Source organism: Pholcus phalangioides, unplaced genomic scaffold, assembly GCF_987345545.1.
Source record: "Pholcus phalangioides strain wild (caught in Gottingen) unplaced genomic scaffold, Ppha-v1.0 ptg000019l_1, whole genome shotgun sequence".
Taxonomy (NCBI): domain Eukaryota; kingdom Metazoa; phylum Arthropoda; class Arachnida; order Araneae; family Pholcidae; genus Pholcus; species Pholcus phalangioides.
Window position 1 is genome coordinate 1,401,759 of NW_028301612.1, and position 21,274 is coordinate 1,423,032.

The 21,274-nt window shown below is 39.4% G+C and overlaps 1 pseudogene; it reads left to right on the top strand.

Moving 5' to 3' along the window:
• The first annotated feature begins 4,318 nt into the window (after positions 1 to 4,318).
• LOC149071092 (major heat shock 70 kDa protein Ba-like) lies at positions 4,319 to 7,952 on the top strand (annotated as a pseudogene).
• Positions 7,953 to 21,274: the final 13,322 nt, after the last annotated feature.

Sequence of the window (21,274 nt, forward strand, 5' to 3'; positions counted from 1 at the left end):
AAATTAAACTGTACTTGCGCTACAACCTTGAACTGCGCTTTCCAACTTGAATATTTCATGAACTGCTCTCGTAAATTTCTGGGTGTTCTAATTTTTTTGGAAAGGATGTATATATGCGAAAAATTGAAACCATCGTTGAGTAATCCCGAATTATGCCATCAAAAATGAAAAATGCACGCAAAATTGAAAACAAATTATATATGCATTTGAAAGAGATAAAAAATGAATTGTAATGTTCCAACAAATCAAAAAAAGAAGCAAAAATACTCATATTATAATGCCGAAATATGCATAAAATATAAAAATATGTGCCTTAAAAATGCGTTAATATGCCTGCCCTAAAGGCTCAGAATATGTAGGGGGGGGGGGGAGTATTGAAAAATATACGTATAATTAAAATATATATATATATATATTTATTTATATATGTATTTAAAGTGGGGAAATTTCCCTGAGAGGAAATACACCCAGGAAAAAAAGAAAAATCGTCCATTTCGGAATTCAGAAATGAAAAATATGCTAAAAAAAGAAAACGCATTTATAGTGCAAAAATGTGCATTTAAAAATTTCCAGAAATATGCCTCAAAATGAACAATAGTCAATGTTGGAATACTTTATTTAAAAAAAAAAATTATTGAGTTATCTGATTATATCAAGCGAAAAACTGAATGGGGGAAGTCATTTTACTCGAGAATCGAGTAATAGTTTGGTATTTTTTATTTTTGTGAAAAATGGCATGGAATCCAAGGAAATGACTGAATTCGAATTCAAAAAGTAGCAGATCACATGGGCGGAGATACGGGGAGGTGGCATGAGGTGCACTGCGCCCCCCCCCCACCAACGTCAAAGGTTAAGTCGACTAGTCTAATGTATATGTGTATAGATATCATCATCACCTTGCTCCCACAACAATACTGACTGTGCCCCCCAGACTTCCAAGTTTATCACCGTCTAAGGTGGATAATCTTATCACAAGAGAGATTTCTGCACCTTTTCCAGGAAGTTTACATTCCTCAACTTTTTTTGGGGATCGCGAATCTTTACAAAGAAAACTATTAGTAACATCACAATAAAGGAGAAAAAACAGGACATTCCATCTTTGCATCAACCATTTTGACAAAAAAAAGGGGTTTGCCAACTTGCCTTGGCATTTATTTGATACAATACAGGTTCCTTTTCTGAGAAAAAGCGTTCACTAGTTCTCTCTCTCTCTCTTTCATTTTCGATTTTTTTTGTTGCACCATGGTCATTTTGTGCACACTTATCTGTTGTACCTACTGTGGGTACTAGAAGAATAGCCAGTTTTAAGAAGTCCGATAAAACAGCTGTAGTGTTGGCACACAATAGACAATTGAAAGTGCAACAGAGATGAGATTTTTTTAAACTCAAGCACCTGTTATTTTGCTGTATTTACAAGTCTGGATTTACTGGTTCGCAAGTAAAATGACATGCACTCTGTATAAGAATATCTTAATACTAGGGGGGCTCTGCCCCCCCCCCCCTGCCGCTTTTGGCGGACAATCCCCCCTTCCCTTCTCTTCACAACATATTTTGTTTATCTAGTCCCACTTCATCAGAGTGCTATAGAAAGGGACACGTGAAAGCACCAGCTTACTGAAGAAGCGAATTTTACAATAATAAAGCAACAAAAAACAAATGTGATTCATCAAGTAACCCCACAAAACTTCTCCACGAGGGTCCCCAGACTCCAATTCGCTGAATTTTAGTGAGGGACCCAGACTGGATTCATCTCGGGCTTCTGCTGTTGCAAAATTCCACGGAAAAAAATGATATTCATCCATGGCCCGCCAAAATTAATCCTGTCAATTTCCACATGGGGCCCCCGACCTGGAAGCTTGTCGGTCATCCCCCGCTGCGAGTGCTACGAAATATTTTCATTTGTATTCATTTTACCAACGAATAAAACCCATAGCCCCCAACAAAATACGTTTACAAAATACATTTATTTCGGACTTCAGCTGCTACAAGTTCCACAATGTTAAACAAAAGACAACAATGAGATTAATCCAGGGCCCCCAAAATGAAACCTATCAATTTCCACATCGGTCCCCGACAGGCTCGTCATTGGGGGGGGGGGTTATATATATACACATACATTGAGTACATGCCCCCCCCCCTCTGGAAAAAGCTAAATGAGGGCCCTGGTCCCCGACCTCGAAGCTTTACCGACTTTCCACAGCTGCGAGTGCCACGAAAATTTTTCATTTGTATTCATTTTACCAACGAATAAAACCCATCGCCCCCAACAAAATACGCCGGACCCAGAAAAGAATAAGATTCATACAGGGCCCCCAAAATGAAACGGGTTCCCCGACTTGGAAGCTTATCGGGTATACCCCTGTGAGGGCCATGGCAAATTTTCATTTGTATTCATTTTACCAACGAATAAAATCCAGCGCCCCACGCAATCACTCTGGACCGAATTCGCAGATTTTTATGAGGTGGGGGGGGGGGGGCTGGACTGGAAATATCTTGGGCTTCCGCTATCGGAAATTTTTCAGTTTTAAAGCAGCAAGAAAACAATGAGGTCCATCGAGGGCCTCTGGAAATTAAGCTTTTTAACTTCCCCATGAAGATATATGTGCAATGCCACCCCCAGGTACCAAGATCCCGTGTGTTGGGAGCACCGGTGATTTATGTATATTATACAATGTCGGCATGACCCCCCACAAGGGCAGGGCTGACAGGGGCTGGAACGATTCTTATCACTTTTTGATTTTTCACACTATAAATTAACCTCAGAGGGGCCCGTGAAAAAGCTGGTTTGGGGCCCGCTATCTCTCCCATCCTAGGGGCCCCTACTGTAGGAAGTAGGAGCCTCTCGGTACTTACACATAACTTAGTCCCGATGGGGGATATGCAAGAGTTGGTCCCAATATGCAAGAGTTAAATGAAAACTTGAACCAAAATTGTAACCGACTTCCGTAACCCAAAAACGTAACAGATTTTCGTTACATAAAATCGTCACTAATTTCTGTTGCTTAGAAACAGGCCCTTTTCGAGTTTGGGATTTTATATTATAGAGTAGATAATAATTAATTCAAAGCAAAAAAGATTGAAACCCCTTTAAAACGTTGTTCAACGGACGGCTTTTAAAACGACGCAACGTACCAACGAGAACGACGACGACGGGGGGAGGGGGGCAAAGCATATGTACTCAATGTGTGTGTGTATATATACCATTTTTAGTGTATTTTTAAAAGCCGGGAGGGGCTACGCCCCCCCCCGATGCCCCAAATGACAGGCCTGCCCAAGAGGTTAACGAAGCCACCCTGGAGACTTTTTTTCCATGAGATGCTTCAATAATTTGGTGACAATTTCAGTAGAACATTAAATTACACAAAAATCATAGTACATAAAACAAATGGTATATAGAACATTCGTTAAAAAATATACACGAAGATACCCTAACCCAGCGGTTCTTAAATTTTTTTTCACTCACGGAGCCCCGTGGGCCTTTCATTTTAATTGATTTATCATATTTTGTTTATTCATTTCATTTTCCACGACCTGTCGCAGAGCCCTGGAAAATGCATACGGAGCACCGGTTGAGAACCGCTGCCCTAACCAAGCTACTAACGAGTGAATTAGCTCAAATATAATTAGTAATAACTGGAGAAAGAACTAATAACTAGTTCTCTTAGCACAAGCTGTAGCTTTTTGCGTGGATGATGAATGAATTATTGGATTTGGAATAAACCTCAGAACAGTGGTTAAATTTCATAGGTTTGAATATATATTCAAACGAATATTCAGATACGAATAATAAATATTTTTGTCAAATAAATTAACAATCTCTAATTTACTGGTAAAAACTTTCCTTTTCTTTCTTTCTTTTTTTCAACTACAACGTGGGTATTTGTGCCCTTTTCAAACCAAGGAATCCTTCTTTTCTCAATAAGCTATTCTTCTTTTCAAACATTGATGAGTTTGGGGAGGAGAGGACTGTATTGTTGCAGGAAGGGGCAGTTTGACGACACTGTGTACCTGTCACTAACCGTACAATGAGATGGGGGAAGGAACTGGTTCCTGGCGAACGCATTTATGAGTTCGAGCCGAAATGACGGTAGTTGTCTTCGGACTCATATATGAGTTCAGGCCGAAATGACGGTAGTTGTCTTCGAACTCATATATGAGTCTTCACCGTTTAGAAGGTTAAAGTTGTTTTGTTTTTTTAATACTGCTTTATCACCTTTTTTTCCGAACGATAATAAAAGCAATGTAGACGAACGTTGGCTCTTATCAGAAATTTCGTCTGCGATTGCAAAAATGAATGAATGCGAGTGGTGGCGTTTGTGTTCAAAGGCCATCGTGTAACAGGGGAGTTAACAGGAACACAAAAGACACGAGTTCTGCATACGCAAACGAAAAGTTTTAAGATATTATTTCAAGTCGTTGGAAATAATTAACATTTATTCCTGCGTTTGAGCCTAATACTGACCCCTGAATATCAGTATGGCACCTTCTATTGGTATCGATCTCGGAACGACATGCTCTTGCGTAGGAGTATTCAAACATGCAAAAGTAGAAATCATCGCCAACGAGCAAGGTAGCCGAACAACGCCAAGCTACGTTGCATTCGATGGAGATGTGAGGTTGATTGGTGACGCGGCCAAAAGCTCCATGCTGCCGTGAATCCATCAAATACCGTATTCGACGTCAAGAGGTTGATTGGGCGGCATTACAAGGACCCGCAAATCCAGGAATACTTGAAGCAGTGGCCTTTCAAAGTGGTTGATCGTGATGGAAAACCTATCGTTTGTGTTGAGTACGAAGGCAAACAGAAACATTTACACCCGGAGGAGATTAGTGCTATGGTCCTGAGCAAGATGAAAGAAACCGCTGAGTCATATCTCGGTGAGAAAGTTACGGATGCTGTCATAACCGTCCCCACTCACTTCAACGGGGCCCAGAGACAAGCCACCAAAGACGCCGGGGAGGTCGCTGGACTCAACGTGCTCAGGGTCATCAATGAGCCGACCGCTGCTGCTCTTGCCTACGGATTAGACAGAGATATTCGGAGACCCAGGAATGTTTTCGTTTTCGACCTCGGAGGTAGAACCTTCGACGTAGTGGTTATGACGATCGACAAGGGGCCAGTGTTCACTGTTAAAGCGGCGACGTGCAACAAACATCTCGGAGGTGAAGATTTCGATAGCAGATTGGTGAATCATTTCATGAAAGAATTCAAACGAGTTCGTGGTAAAGATATAAGCAAACATCCCAAAGCTTTACCACGCCTTCGCACAGCGTGTGAATTGGTCAAGAGACGGCTCACGAGTGTTTGCGAAGCAGACATCGACGTTGATGCTCTGATTGAAGGAGCCGATTTTCGATCAAGGATAACCAGGGCTAAATTCGAAGAATTGTGCTCAGATCTCTTCGAGGATGTCATAAAATGTGTTGAAAAAGCTATGAACGATGCTAAGATGAAAACATATGACATTCATGACGTGGTACTCATAGGCGTATCATCCAGAGTTCCAAAGATACAGCATATGCTGAAGAAATTCTTCAATGGCAAAAACCTGTGCATGTCAATAAATCCTGAAGAAGTGTTAGCCTACGGCGCTGCCGTAGAGGCAGCCCTACGTACTTACGATCCTAGCAAGATAACAAGCGACACGTGGAATATCCTGTCCGCAGAATTTCCACGTGTGCTGAAAGAAAAAACAGATCTAGAAACAACAAGTCGAGACGTTGCAAAATCAATCGATCAAGACATCACCCTAGAAGTGATAGAAAATATAAAAAAAATAAACCATGAGATGGAAGAAGTCTTTAAACTTTCCACAAATAACACAATTCGAAACCAGAATCTACTAACAACAGAATTTCGAAAAGTAGTAAAGGCGATGGAAGTCAATTCTCAACGCGTGGAAGACTTCAATACAAAGTTAGAAAGTATGAAGAAACTAGTGGAACAGCTGAATAAAGAAAATAAAGAGATAAAAATCGAAAATGCAAATCTAAAGCATGAGATAATAGAACTGAAATTACAAAATGAGTGACTTTGAAACATGAAGCAGAAAAAACAATATAGAAATCAATGGAGTCCCGAAACGAGGATTAAGATTATTTTTGAAATAATAGGAGCAGTAGGGGCTTTATTTAATTGAACGCAGCTGAAGATTCGAAAACCAACTGAAGAAATAAAAAGTGCACACATAGAATTCAAACAAGAAACAAAAAGCTAATAGTAAGATTTCAAAGGGAAAAATCAAAGAGTAGGAAGTCTTTGGTAGAGATTTTTGCAATCTACAAGAAGCTAGAATACAAAATCTTACATCTGAAAAATTAAGACTCAGACTTTCAAGGTACCAGAATATACAGGGTGTCCAGTGTTATGGTTGTTCAAGGCCTATAGGAGTATTTCCTGAACCGTTGGTTTGAGAGACAACTTTCAATTAGAAAAAAATGTTTCAAATGATGCCGCTTATCATCTTAAATGTCTAATAAATGAAAAAAAAGTGTATATATAGGTATATAATGTTACACAATTTAAATTTTTAAACGGCTCCCTGATCTCTAACTTCTAATTATAACGTTGTTGCCCTGTCTCTCTTGAAGCCAACAAAGAATTTTCCATATTTCTAAGTGCAACATCTGCTGAGATATTTGAATTAAAGAAAAGAAAAAAAAAGGGGGAAAGAAGACACACACACACAGCATGAAGGAGGGAAAGGAGCATCGTCCGTTAGCTTATGCTGTTCCCCCCTTTTCAAATATGTCAGCGAGTATTGCACTTAGAAACATGGGAAATTCTTTGTTGGTCTCAGGAGAGGCTCTCGGGGCAATAATGGATGGATGAACGCCAGAACTTTGCCACCGGGCTTATCCTGTTGCCGAGATCCCTTCCAGCACAGCTTCGTGGCAGAGTCTGGAACACTTTATTTTGTGTCAAAAAAGAAAAAAAAAACATACAAAATTTTTAGAGTATATTTTCCCCGGACAATTGGGTACCGTCGCGATTAACAAATTTTGTGGTGGTTACAGACGAGATGGGGTTGGGAGTTGGAGAAAAGTTTCGGGGTTTCGTTAAAACGGATGAATGTACGGTACGCATATTAGGATGGAGGTATATTTTAAAAGCAATTGGAGAGAAGCCCCCCATGCCATTTCATCTGTTATCTTGCACTTGCCATATTATACACACAGATACAAAAAAAAAAAAAAAAAAAGAACAAACGAAATGAGAATCTTATGAGAGACAGGGCAACAACTTTCTACTTGGAAATTAGAGAACAAGGAGACCGTATAAACATTCAAATTTTGTAACTTTTTTTAATTAATAATATTTTTCATTGGGGAATGGCATTTAAGATGACGGGCAACATCATTTGAAGCATGTTTTTTAATTGAAAGTTGTCTCTGAAACGAAAGGTTCAGAAAATAGCCATTCGACAACAATAAGGGTGGACACTCTGTATATTTATAAAGGCTTACATCGGAAAATAAGAAATCGTTTAATATGATGAGAAAAACTAAAGAAAGACTTCAATAAGATACGCTTGGGTGAAGGAAGGCAAACTATATTCCTTCGGAAAAATTAAAACTCTAAAATAACGAGAATAAACACCGAAGACTAACTACAAAAGCATGATTTAAATGTAAATATCAACAGAAACTGAAGACTTCGAAAACTCGAATACAGAGCTCATACCCACTGGAGGAACTTGAAGAGGTAAGAAAAATCCTCAGTACACCCAAAGACAGAAAATAAATCATTGACATTTCTGATTTCGAACATCCAAAATTTTAGAACTAATTTTGACAATTTTTCTAATATTCCCAAGAACTTTAAAGAACCCAATTTATGTGATATCCTAAACTGAAATATGGATCGAAAATGAGGAGAAATTCAATGTTGACATCACAATTATGAAGGCATAAAAAAGTGAATATCATTCATATATTAATTTATATATCTAATATTGTAATGAAATCATCCTTATCTTGCATACGCCACTAAATGACGATTTTTGTGTGTAACAACTCCATTGCTGTTGCCACTTAGTATTATATTATACATGAATTTTTTATCTTTCGCTATTATTTGTATCGACAAACATGAATTAACTATTCTTTTTGTAGGCTTACACAAGCTTGTTTAGCCCCCTAAACGTTTTGTGTCTACGTTTCAACTGACTAAATAACATTATTTCGTCTTAATTGTAAAAGATACAGTCTGTCTCAAAAGTTTAGACACTATAGATTTTTAACCGTGCCGCGGATATCGTTACGAATTTGATTTTTTTTTCTTTTTGCTTGTGAGCAGAATGCGAAAAACCTACTTTAAACTTCAGTAATTGTCGATGAAAATATGTAATGAATTTTTGAAATTCAAATTTTTTTTTGAAAAATCTCTTTCTCGAAAATATAGAAAAACTTCCGATTATATGCAAATTTCGAATATTGCGTCTTGCGTATCAGAGACTTGATGGTGTAAAAGTGGAAAGCTAATCGGACTGGCTTTCATTTAAGGAAAAATTGTCGTCGCACATCTTCTACGAGGGAATCGTTCGAGTCCTTCATTTTTGAAAGTAAAAAAAAAGCTGTAAAAGGCATTGAAAATGCTTTGAAGCTGGTCGAAATGGAAGGTGTGACGTATATTCACCCAACTTGTGTCCCAAAAGCCAAAACCTCATTGTGGTAGGCAACGCAGTACAAGTTTACGCGAAGACAAAACCATTCGAAGATTGGCGTCAACGCAAAAAACTCACTTTGCACGAAATTATGAAAGATCCTGAAGTAAAAATTTCAGTATATACCGTTCACAGATGGATCAGAAAAGCTTGTATTTGATTCAAAAAGAGTAGTTAGGAAATCACCTCTAACAAGGAAGCAAGCACCAGAGGGAGTTGGAAAAAAGAGCTTGGAATAGGCAAGAAATCATTATGTTTTGTGGAGTCGAATAGCTCAATTATATTAGTCGAATATATCATATTAATCATATTTGGTGGTACAAAAAAAAAACTTACATGTTCCAGACGGATGGTCTCTCTACTTGCACGAAGTAGAGAACAACTGTCTTTTGAGAAGACAGCAAGGATGAGCTTCAATAATGATATGGACAGCGTTTGCTACGGATGGATTCCTTAACTTTTGAAATTGGTCGTCAAAACTCTGATGCAATTCAAAACTCTGAACAATTTTCTACTGATGGGATCAGATTTAGGAGGACTAAACCGGATATTAACATTATAACGTGTCTATTCAAAGATCAACTGCCACAAAACAGCTGTTTAGTCGCAAAAATTTATTGGCTTTGGACTGGCCAGCGATGAGTCTTGACTTGATATCCGATTAGGAATATGTATGGAACATACTGACAATATTAATATATTTTCAAATTAAATAAAGTATTCGGCTGTTAATGACTTAAAGAGCAGCTCTATGGAGGAAACTTGGTACAGTTTTGCTGTGGAAACGCTATAGAATTTATTAAGATCCACGGAGGATAATGTGTTTGAGGTTATTAGAGAAAATAAAAAGTCTATTAGCTATTAAAAGACTGTATTTTTTATAAATTTGAATTTTCTCTAAAATTTCGAGACAACCATTTTTTAATACAGTCGACGCTCGTTATAGCAACCTCACGTTGTAGCGACCATTTCATTACAACGACCAGAAGGATAAGTCCCAAGTTCCGAAGAGGAATATGAACGAGGTGCATGTATGGTTTAGTAGTGGTAGTATAAGTTCCAAATGTTTTCATATAACGAATAGCCGATATACAAATACAAATACAAATACAAATACAACGCCACAACAGGCAAAATGCCCAACGAGGTGGCTGATAAAAAGATGCCCATAAAAATATGGTTGTCATATGTTTCAAAAATACAGCAACCCAATTAAAAATGCAATTAACACAAATTACAAACAATATATACACATGATAAAATATTATACGATGCCCATAAAGATTACTTATGGTTGTCTTATTCTAAGAATGGATAGCTTCTCGATTTACCCCAACATGTTTATCGTATTTCTTTTTAAACGTGTCAATTGTGTTACAATTTACTACCTCCGGGGGTAAGCTATTCCATTTATTAACAACCCTATTGGAGAAAAATTCCCTGCGACACCATAACCTTGCATTGTCCCTCACCAATCGATACTGGTGTCCCCTTGTAAAAGCAGTCGATTGGCGGTGTACTAAAAGTTCATGGTCCATCCTATCCATCCCATTGAAAATTTTGAACACTTCGATCATATCTCCTCGACACCTGCGTTCAACCAATGTAAACATATTCAAAAAATGAAGTCTTTCTTCATAACTCAAGCCCTGTGTGCCAATAAGGACACGCGTAGCTCTTCTCTGCACCCCTTCAACCAAGTCTATGTCCCTCTGTAGGTATGGTCTCCAAAACCTTACAGCATACTCCAGTCCAGGACGAACTAAGCCTCGAAAAAGAGGAAGAATGACTTTAGGAGAACGCGAAGAGACCTTTTTGAAAATGAGACCAAGCATTCTATTCGATTTTTTGACAACCGCTGAACAATGTTCAGAAAACTTAAGTCGCTCGTCAATGAGAATTCCCAAATCGGTGACTCTAGTTGCATCCGGGATAGTGACACCATTCAACTCGTAAGAGAACCGTTGGTTGTTCGAACCAAAATGAGCGACCATGCACTTATCTACGCTAAACGTCATGCTCCATTCATTTGCCCATGCTGCAATCTTGTTTAAGTTGGTCTGGAGCAACTCCCTATCGCTTTCATTCCCGATTACCCCCATTAGCTTCACATCATCTGCGAATTTGCTAGTAATTCCATCGATACCCTGATCGAGTTTATCGATAAAAAGTGAAAAAAGTATGGGGCCAAGGACACTTCCCTGAGGAACTCCACTTGTGACGTCTGTCCAACCAGAGAATTCCCCGTTCACCATAACTCGTTGCGACCTATCTCTTAACCACGATTCTATCCAATTCAGCAAGTTGCCCCCTATTCCAATCTCGTGTAAACGCTTCAAGAGTTTGCCATGTTGGACCCGATCGAATGCCTTCTGGAAATCAAGGTAAACAACGTCGACATTTTTGCTCTTACCCAAAGCCTTAGTCACGTAATCATAGAAGCAAAGGAGGTTAGTTACACATGACTTCCCCTTCCTGAACCCATGCTGATTATCCGACAATACATTATTCTCGTCTATCCACTTCACAAACTGCCTTTTGATGATAATTTCCAAAATTTTCGAGAGGGAGCTCGTCAAACTCACTGGACGATAATTAGACACCACTTCTCTACTACCCTTCTTAAATATCGGAACAACGTTAGCCAGTTTCCAATCTCTCGGGACGATACCCTCAGCAACACTACTCCTGTATATCTGTGCGACTGGCCCCAACAATTCATTAGCACCTTCCCTGAGAACCCTGGGATAGATATCATCTGGTCCTGGTGCTTTGCTTGCACATACATTTCTTAGAAGATTTAGGACCTCCACGTCTTCCACTTGAATATCGTTGAGCGTTTTATTACCCCATGCAACACCCGTATATCGAATATCATTATCTCCATTAAAAACCGACGCGAAAAAGTCATTGAAAGCACTACACATGCCTACATTGCTCTCTACTTTTGAGCCTCCTATCGAGAGGGGGCCAACTGTCCCCTTACATCCATTATTGACGTATCGAAAAAATGATTTTGGGTCAGAGCCAATGTTATCTGCCAACCTAGATTCAACTTGCTTTTTACTATCCCTTATCGCTTTCTTCAACAGTCTTCTTTTATCAGTAAACAATGATAGGTCACCTCGTCCACTTTTATACTCTCTGAATGCTCTTTTCTTTTCAAGATAAAGGTTCCGCACGCTATCCGTGAACCATAGAGGGTGTGATGTACAAACACGCTTTTTTCGAACAAAGGGTATGACGTCGTGCAAAACAGAGGACAGCTTCGTACTAAATTCTTCCCATTGACTTACCACCCCTACTGATTCCAACCGGTCTTTGAAAACTTCCGCTAACCTTCTTCGCAAAACATCAAAGTTAGTTCTCCGAAAACAAGGAACCAATCTTTTGTTATCAACCTTACCCGAGGAAAAGTTACAGTGAAATCTGACGATACGATGATCACTGGAAGAAAACTCTTCCCCCACCGAAACATGTTCAACTAGATCCTCAGAACTAGTAAGAACTAAATCCAAAATAGCAGTACCCCTAGTGGCTTCTGATACATGCTGATACAAAAAATTTTCGAGCACCAACTTAAGAAAGTCTCTTTCATACTGATTTCCAGATGAAAGGTTCTCCCAATCAATACCCGGGTAATTGAAATCCCCTAGTATGAGAACCCTCTTTCGCTTACACATGTAGGAAATTTCATCGTGCATTTTGGCGATGTAGTTTTGATCCCTATTCGGTGGATTGTAACAAACCCCAACAATAAGCTTATGACGTCTTTTGTTCTCAAGTTCAACCCATATGGTTTCAATATCACTTCTCTGCACGTTACACTCTCTAGCCTTCAAACATGATTTCACGTATATCAACACTCCACCCCCTTTCCTATCAGATCTATTTCTCAAAAAAGTATCGTATCCGGAGATGTGTAAGAAAGATTCATCCCCATCGTTTGCCCAAGATTCTGTAATGGCTATAAGATCCAAGTCCTCCACAACTATCATAGTTTCTAAAAAATCTTTCTTGTTACCCAAGCTCCTGGCATTTATTAACACACATTTTAATTTGCCCGGTGGTTTGTTGTCAATCGAGAAGCCATCCAAGTCAGAGGTGGGTAATTCCCCGTCAGTACTGTTGTGATTATCATTAACTAACCCGCATTCCCGACTACGTGGTCTGGGAGTAAAAAACCTGACCTAAGACTATCGTAAACCTCCCAGACCCCTCTCTTATTTAGATGGATCCCATCCGAACGAAGCCACCTATCGGTAAATGCGGGAAGCTCCAAGAACGTGACCCCAAGTGAGGAGCAAATGTCCTTCAGGCCTATATTGAATTGGTGGATCCTACTCCTATATCCCCTACTACCCCTTGGCAGCACTGGAATCACTGCCACATCTGAACCCCCCTCCCTAGCGGATAATAGTAAATCCCGGTACTCTGACAGAGACTCACTAATATTCGCTCCTACCTGATTTGTTCCCACCCACAGAATCACCCGCAAGGGCAACTTTCGGCGATGAAAAACGTCTCGAACGTTGCCAATCTTCCCCCCAGGAAGACAACAGCGCTCGAAACCCCGAAAATCCCTACACACTCGGTTCCCAAGTTCCCTAACCATAGAATCGCCGATGATTAAACCCCTATCACTATCCCCCTCTACCTCATCCACGACCACCCATTCGCCCTCTAAAATGTCGTTGTTCGTGGAGATTGCTTCTTCATCAACAGGTGGCTCGACGACCAGAGGGTCCGTTATAACCGGACCCTCTAGCACCCTAACTTTTTCCCGTAAAGCTTCGACCTCGTGTTCCAGCCTTTTTCTATCCAAGCACCCCTTACAATTGAAACTATCAGCTACTATACCCCTAGACCAGGGAAACCTCCCGTCGCAAGCTCTACACAACACTAGTCGAGGTCGAGGCATACTAACACTATTGCTAAAGCTAGATAATAATAATAATACTTAACAATACGAAAATGAGAAACGTTAACTGGAAATTAAAATAATGTAAAATACATTACTATGCAAAATATACGTAAGAGATTATACGAAAAAATTACGTAAAGTAGAATGCTCAGCACTAAATCACGAAGAATAAAATAAATATGTATATAAAGAATACAACACCCTCTAAAAAAAGTATTAAGCTACGAAGTACAATTTATACTTATTAGAATTAGCTAACTATCTCAAAACACTAACACTACAACAATAGGCCCAAATGGAAGGAAAACAACGTTATTGAGAGTACCCGGGAAAAAGTATACACTGTTTGCTAACACTAACGTCCAAAACCTACGAACTTATATCAAAGAAGCGAGCGAACCTGGCGAAAAAACAACGAAAATGAAATGCGAACGAGAAAAATAAATTTAAGTCGATCGAAAATACACAACGAAAATTTAAAAAAAAATGAGAGCAATATAAAAAAAAAAAACCACTTATCTCACAATCCAACGTGCGCTAAAAAAAAAAGAAAATCACCGCAGAATATGACCCAAAAATAAACAACACGCTAAGTAAAACTCACGAGAACGAAGAAAAACACAAAGAAAGACACAAAATGGCGCACTGGCGTGTCGGTGAGCGGAGCGCGATAATAGCACGTCCGTTCCCAACGACGGCGAAGACGATTGATGATGATATGTTTTTCCTTCCGACCGTCCAATATAACGTCCATTTTCAACGGGACAATGGCGGTCGTTATAACGAGCGTTGCCTATTCTAAATGTTCTTTCGTAGAAATTTTCTTTCTATACATGTAGAAATGCTCCAGGTAATATCCATTTAAAAGTGCTAATTTTATTCACCGTATTTTTTCTTGTTATTTCAAGAAAAATGCATCATATTGTAATTTTTATTAAGACTTACTGTAGCATTATCATCAGGTTCAGCAAAACTTATGTTGCTCTGTCGGCATCTCTCCTGAATTTGTGTTAATTTAACCCCTCCCCCATTAAATGCATTTTACGTATTTATTCGTTACAAAAATTTATGATCGAAGTGTTCAAAATTTTCAATGGGATGGATAGGATGGACCATGAACTTTTAGTACACCGCCAATCCACTGCTTTTACAAGGGGACACCAGTATCGATTGGTGAGGGACAATGCAAGGTTATGGTGTCGCAGGGAATAGGGTTGTCAATAAATGGAATAGCTTACCCCCGGAGGTAGTAAACTGTAACACAATTGACACGTTTAAAAAGAAATACGATAAACATGTTGGGGTAAATCGAGAAGCTATCCATTCTTAGAATAAGACAACCATAAGTATTCTTTATGGGCATTGTATAATATTTTATCATGTGTATATATTGTTTACAATTCGTGTTAATTGCATTTTTAATTGGGTTGCTGTTTTTTTTTTAAATATATGACATACATATATTTATCGGCATCTTTTTATCAGCCACCTCGTTGGGCATTTTGCCTGTATTTGTAGTTGAGTGAAGTGAATAATTTAATATTTGTACTGTTTGTAAGGCTGTTGCTCTCTGTGACTTTTTAACGGGGAGATCGGCTCCCATTTGCGCCTTGAAGTTGGGAACCGGGGGCATTACCATCCCCCCATGCTTATAAAAGGACATCCGAGAAAATGACGTCTAGTGCTCACGATTACTATAGGTGTTCATTCTTAGAGCGCATGCGCATTAGAGATGAATAGAATGTTCGAGAATTGATATATTTAATTACTCACAACTAGCAGTAACTGTTGAGCAAGTGGTACGGTGACGAGTCGCGTGGTTCGAACCCCCCCCCCCCCCCAAAAAAAAAAAAAAAAAACTCAATTCCCCCCTCTTACTATACTTCGGATGATTCTTTGGGTTTTCCTTCGAATACAAGGAGGGAAAACGATGCTTGTTCAAAAATTGGAGGGAACCACTAACTGATATTCGGATTACGGTATTTTACACTCGCGATAGCGTTTCGTTTGTGAAAAAATCATTTCTTTAATTTATTTTTAAGAAAACAATTTTTTACAACATAATCACAAAACCTCAAATACTTTCATTTTACTACGCGAAAAGTAATAAAACGAGTGAGGGCAGGCTGGCTGATACGCCATCCCTCGCAGCAAGCGCATCGTGACCCAATACATCTCCGGGAATGTCGCGGGACGTTTAATAACAGCTTTGAGTGCAATGAAAAATAAAGAATAAAAAAAAAAATATATATATATATAATCATTCAAAAAATTAATATGCAAGGTAAAACAGCTGTATAACGGGCGGGATTCGAACCGTGAACCTAGCGATTCGTCGTCCCAACTGTAACTGTAAGTCCAGACATGGACCACGCTCTGTCCCAAGAGGGATATAAGCGATTTACCCCAAGGGGTTGGTCCCGTCGTCCCAACTGCTCAACGATCGCTGTTAAGCCGGGTTTTCCTAGAAATAGTTGTTTTGCGCCGCGTGAACCGAACAGCATAATCTCACGTCGGCAGCAACGTGTTACATAATCACGCTACGCGTTTATGTTTTCCTAGCGGGCGCATCAGATCAGGGCGGCTATATTATAGTATATGGCCTTGGCATCTGCAACTCTGTCGTCTGCATGCTCCTGTTTGAAGTTAAGGGAAAAAACACACTAGAATGAAGAGAATATCGGCAAAACCGCGGCGCACGACGCATTTGACTCCTTCAGAAGAAGTCGACCAATCACACCCGACGTAAAGCGCTGCCATGAGGCGTATTGCGCTCTGTAGGAAAACAGTGATGCTGCTTTTCTTACTGGTGAGTGGACGGCGTGTCGCGCTGGGTAAATCACGTTGATCGCGGCACGAGGAACCCTGCTCCGAGGAAAACCCGGCTTTAGCCGTGCGTAATTAAATATATCAATTATCTTACATATATTTGTTTCTAATGCACATGCGCTCTCAGAATGGACACCTATAGTAATCGCGAGCGCTAGACGTCAGTTTCAGTCGGATATCCTTTTTATAAGCATGAGGGTATGGTATTTTTGTATCGAAACATATTGGGGTCGAAAGAATAACAGCAATAGTTGATAATTTGCGTGACCAGTTGGAAGTAATGTTCCGAAATGCATATTGCTTTTCAATAGTGCTCGACGATATTTTGAGTGTTCGTCGCGCAATGACTGTACCTTTTTTGCTAATATGAACATCACTAAAATTTTTTGAAATATTTTATATTCACGAAACCAGAACAAAAGATGGTGGTTCATCTGGTCGAAAAGGTGGAGGTACATCTTGAACATTTTCATCATCCGCAGAGTGTTTGCCTCCAAGATGGTTTTTTAGTGGATTGAACAGATGAAAATCGCTTGGTGCTAAGTCGTGGCTGTAAAGTAGCTATTGAAGAAGTTTCCAATCAAATTTTTGAATTGTCTCCGGTGGTAGGCGAGCTGTATCAACACCTTCTATAGCAGGAAGCCCCCGCGCGAAGCTCGTGACGTCACTGAAGTCATCCATTTCACCTACAGTCATTGAATATACTGCAAAAAAAGGTAAAGATTTCGCATACGTTGTTCTGCTGTATCCAGTGGCTACAAGTGAAATGGACAACTTCAGTGACGTCAAAGCTTCGCGCGGAGGTTTTCTGCTATAGAAGGTGTTGACTGTATGTCGATCAGCCCGAATCAATTCCTCCAACTGCACGCTGCACTGTTGGTTCTATCTTAATGAAAATGGGACGCCCGCTTTGATCATTGTCACGAATTTTTGATCGTCCTTAAGAAAATTTCTCGACGCAATTGTGCACTGCTTTACACGATAAACACTTTTCTCCATAAACAGGAAACGCTTCTTAGTGAATATTTTTTGCGTCGAGTCCTTTTAAGCCGGGTTTTCCTAGGAGCCGGTTTCTACAGCGCGCGCAGCGTGAAAACGCTGATTGGTAAAAAAAAACCTGAATTGAGGTTTTTAACCAAGTTCTAGCGAAGCGATAACATATTGGATCATGTCGAGTATGCACCTGGGCCCTATTTATGTTTGTCAGTCAAGCTGTGCTTATTTCGTGTTGTACTGGTGTTGCTATCTACCTTAAACATTTTGAATTGAACATGGTGCATGCTTGAATTTTCATGCTACAGTATGTTGCAGTAGAGTCTCGATAATCCGAGATGAACTTGGCCGAGACCGCTTCGGATTATCCGAAAGTAATAGAAAACGACTTTTCAATGTTGGGCAGAGGGTACCCACTCCTACATGTGTTGCACTTAATTCATTATACAACTGCCCATGGACACTGTACAAGACCCATGGATTCTGAATAAAGACGGCTGACAGGGTTTCAAGCCTGGAGGGCACGATACTAGCGTTATTTTCCCCCCACTATAAACTATAGAGAGGGGACCTGTGTAAAATGCTGGCCTGGAGACCCAGTCTGAGTGCCAAGACTTCTTTCTAACTGGAATTACTCGTGTTAAAGGGGGGAAATAGCGTGAAATAAAACAAAACTCGTTCTTCGTTTTGAAAAGAAATTTTGAAAAATTCCAGCTCCTCGGATTTATCCGAAACTTTTTAGTTTCGAGACTCAAATTATTGAGACTCTACTGCTCAACCTTTAGGAGAATGCGGGCCACTTCATTGGTTTCACGACGTGTCGGGATCCCCTTCGTTGATTTCAAAATTAACCGCAGGCCACTCGAATTATTTGAAACAGTACCACAGGTTACTTATGTGATCTGTAAAGGTGGCGTGGATCACTTAAATTACCGGAAAATGTGCCGCGGGCTGCTTAACACTAGAAAGACGGGTCGGGAGGCTATACTGAGAAAGACGAGCAGGAGGGTGACCCCGTTGCTTTTACCGACAATTTTTGAACATTTTAATACTTTACAGCATGTTATAATATTTTTATGACAGAATAGAGTTATACCACAAAGAATTAGTAGGGAAACCGTTGGCCTGTTAATATATTTTATCATTATTTAATTTTAATGGATTCTCCATTGTGTGTGTGCAAACGACCTCTCGATTTTGATGAGCGTCAGTGTAGAGCAGCGGTTCTCAACCGGGGCTCCACGGCGACTCAAGGAAAATAAAATAAATAAGTAAATTTGATAGATAAATGAAGGAAAAGAGGCCTACAGGGTTCCGCCATAAATTATATACAAAAAGGGCTCCTCGAGTCAAACAAGGCTCCGATATAAAAATTATGTACTGAAAAGGGCTCCGCGAGTCAAAAAAGGTTGTGAACCGCTGGTGTAGAGGAAGCACGAGACTGGGGTGGGATCTGTATTCTCTTTTTCCCGGTACGATTTCAGTTTTACATCGCTTCTAGGTTAATATGATCAATGAATGTGTGCGGTGTATTTTTTTTAATTGGTTAGAAGCACCTGACGATGATCTCCTCGAAGGGTTACAATAAAGGTTTTTGATTTAGATTTGAAAAAAATTCACATAATTTCCCCCCCCCCTCACCCCATTAATGTGCAATCAATATCTGTAAGCGATGAGTTTCTTGTAAAATATTTCAGAATTCTTGATGTCCTAGAAGAAAGTGAAAGTCTCACGAGATTCTACACACTTCAATCTGCAACAGTTTATTCGCAACCGATAGAGCAAAATATTAATTAAATCTGATATTTATGGAAATAAGTTGACGTTTGATGTAGGGCAAGACCTTCATTGGTATCTTCCATGTGGTTTGGGTTTATTGTTTCCACAAGTATTTCATTTTGCATTTGCTGAGAAAGTTTTGAGGTATAATTTCATTTATATTCGCACATCCATCATCAGTGTGCTGTTACTTACTTCACAAAGATTTTGCATTGGGTAGTTTTCATTCTTTCTCTCCTCTGAGCTATCATTATCAGCACTGCTGATTTTTTTCTCACGCAACCATTGCCAGCTTCTGAAAAGGTTTATCTTCGGTGAAAATCTGTATCTTTTTTTCCATTTCTACAGCAATCATAAGTACGTGGATATTTAGATTTTCCAGAACAAACAACTTACATATTGCTCCCTAAAATAATTGGCAAAAAATGCTGAAACACCTGCTGACCGACATCTGCAGATAAGAATGAAGGTAAAAAAAGGTCTCACGAATGGGGATTATACAACAACTTCTATAGCAGAAAGCCTCCGCGCGAAGTCGTCCATTTCACCTATAGTCATTGGATACACTGCAACAAAAAAAGGTTAAAGATTTCGTATACGTCGGAATCCTATATCCAATGGCTACAGGTGAAATGGGCGACTTCAGTGACATCAAAGCTTCGCGCGGAGGCTTTCTGTTATAGAAGGTGCTTGACTATATCGTATTGGATGCACAGAGTAACTATCAGGAGAATTCCGACTTTGCAAAATGAATTGTCATAATGTTTGTAGTATTGTATGGCGAATGTGTTCTAAAATACAGGGTGGGCAAAAAGTCCGTAGAAACTTTAAAATGAATAAAAACCAAAAAAATAACCGATATAAAAAATGGTTTGCAGGGTTAGCATCGCTAGGTCACGGGAATTTTTTTAACACAGAAATCTCGCCAGATATGCTGGAAAAGGACCATGTTCAGAAAAGAATGTAACCATTTCCCAGGTTCATTTTCTATATTTGTATCTAGCTGTGGGGAGGAGAGCATATATTTTCCGCCAACTTTGCGTTCTGTCTGCCATCGATTTTGCCACTTACGCATCATTTCCTCTCAGATAAGCTGTTCTTTACCCATGACTTAGGGAAGAGCAGCGAAAAGTCAGACGTCACTCTTTCAGTCGCAGCTTTTGCAAGTTGGTCTGCCTGTTCATTCCCATATGTTCCTGCATGAGCTTTCACCCAATTGAGACTGATTCGAGGATTGGCACACAGAACCTTTCTGATTTGCCTAGCGATGAGGTGTTAAGACGGGGGATCCCCTGATTGAATGGAGTGATGAAAGTGAATCTGTGAAGATGGATGTTCTCTTCTGGAGTTGTTCCGCTTTCTTAATAGCCATATGTAATGCAATTGATACGTTTAAAAAGAAATACGATAGACATGTTTTGGTAAATCGAGAAGCTATCCATACTTAGAATTAGACAACCATAAGATATCTTATTGGCATTGTATAATATTTCATCATGTACATATTGTTTGTAATTCCATTTTTAATTGGGTTGCGGTATTTTTGAAATATATGACATCCATATTTGTTACGGGCATCTTTTTCCCAGCCACCTCGTTGGGCATTTTGGGTGTTGTGGTCTTGTATTTGCATTTGTAAAATCTTCTCGACTTGGGAAAATTTCCCATCTTGGACTCTCATTTTTTTTTGGCAGTAGATGATTTGCAACTAGCAGTTTGGTCTTTGATTTTGTTTCTCTGTTTTACAATCGTTTTCAAAGTTGCCACAGGGATATTCAACTGTTTTGTAAGATAGACTTTTTTCATGAATTTAAAATTCTTGTTGAATTATTCCAAAATTTCCAGTTATTTTTTTTAAAGAAATTACTTTTCGTTTTGTCGACATTATGAATGGCGGATTTGACACAGCTAGCAAGCAAAGCATCACAAAAAAGTCCACAGGAAACGATCGAAAGAACTTATTGTGTATGTTTACCGTATATGTCTCTTATCGGCAGACCTGTACCCTTCAAATGCTTAAAATATGTGGACTTTCTCACCCTTTCAGGATATCACTGAGAGCATTGGGAGAAGAAAAGTTCTG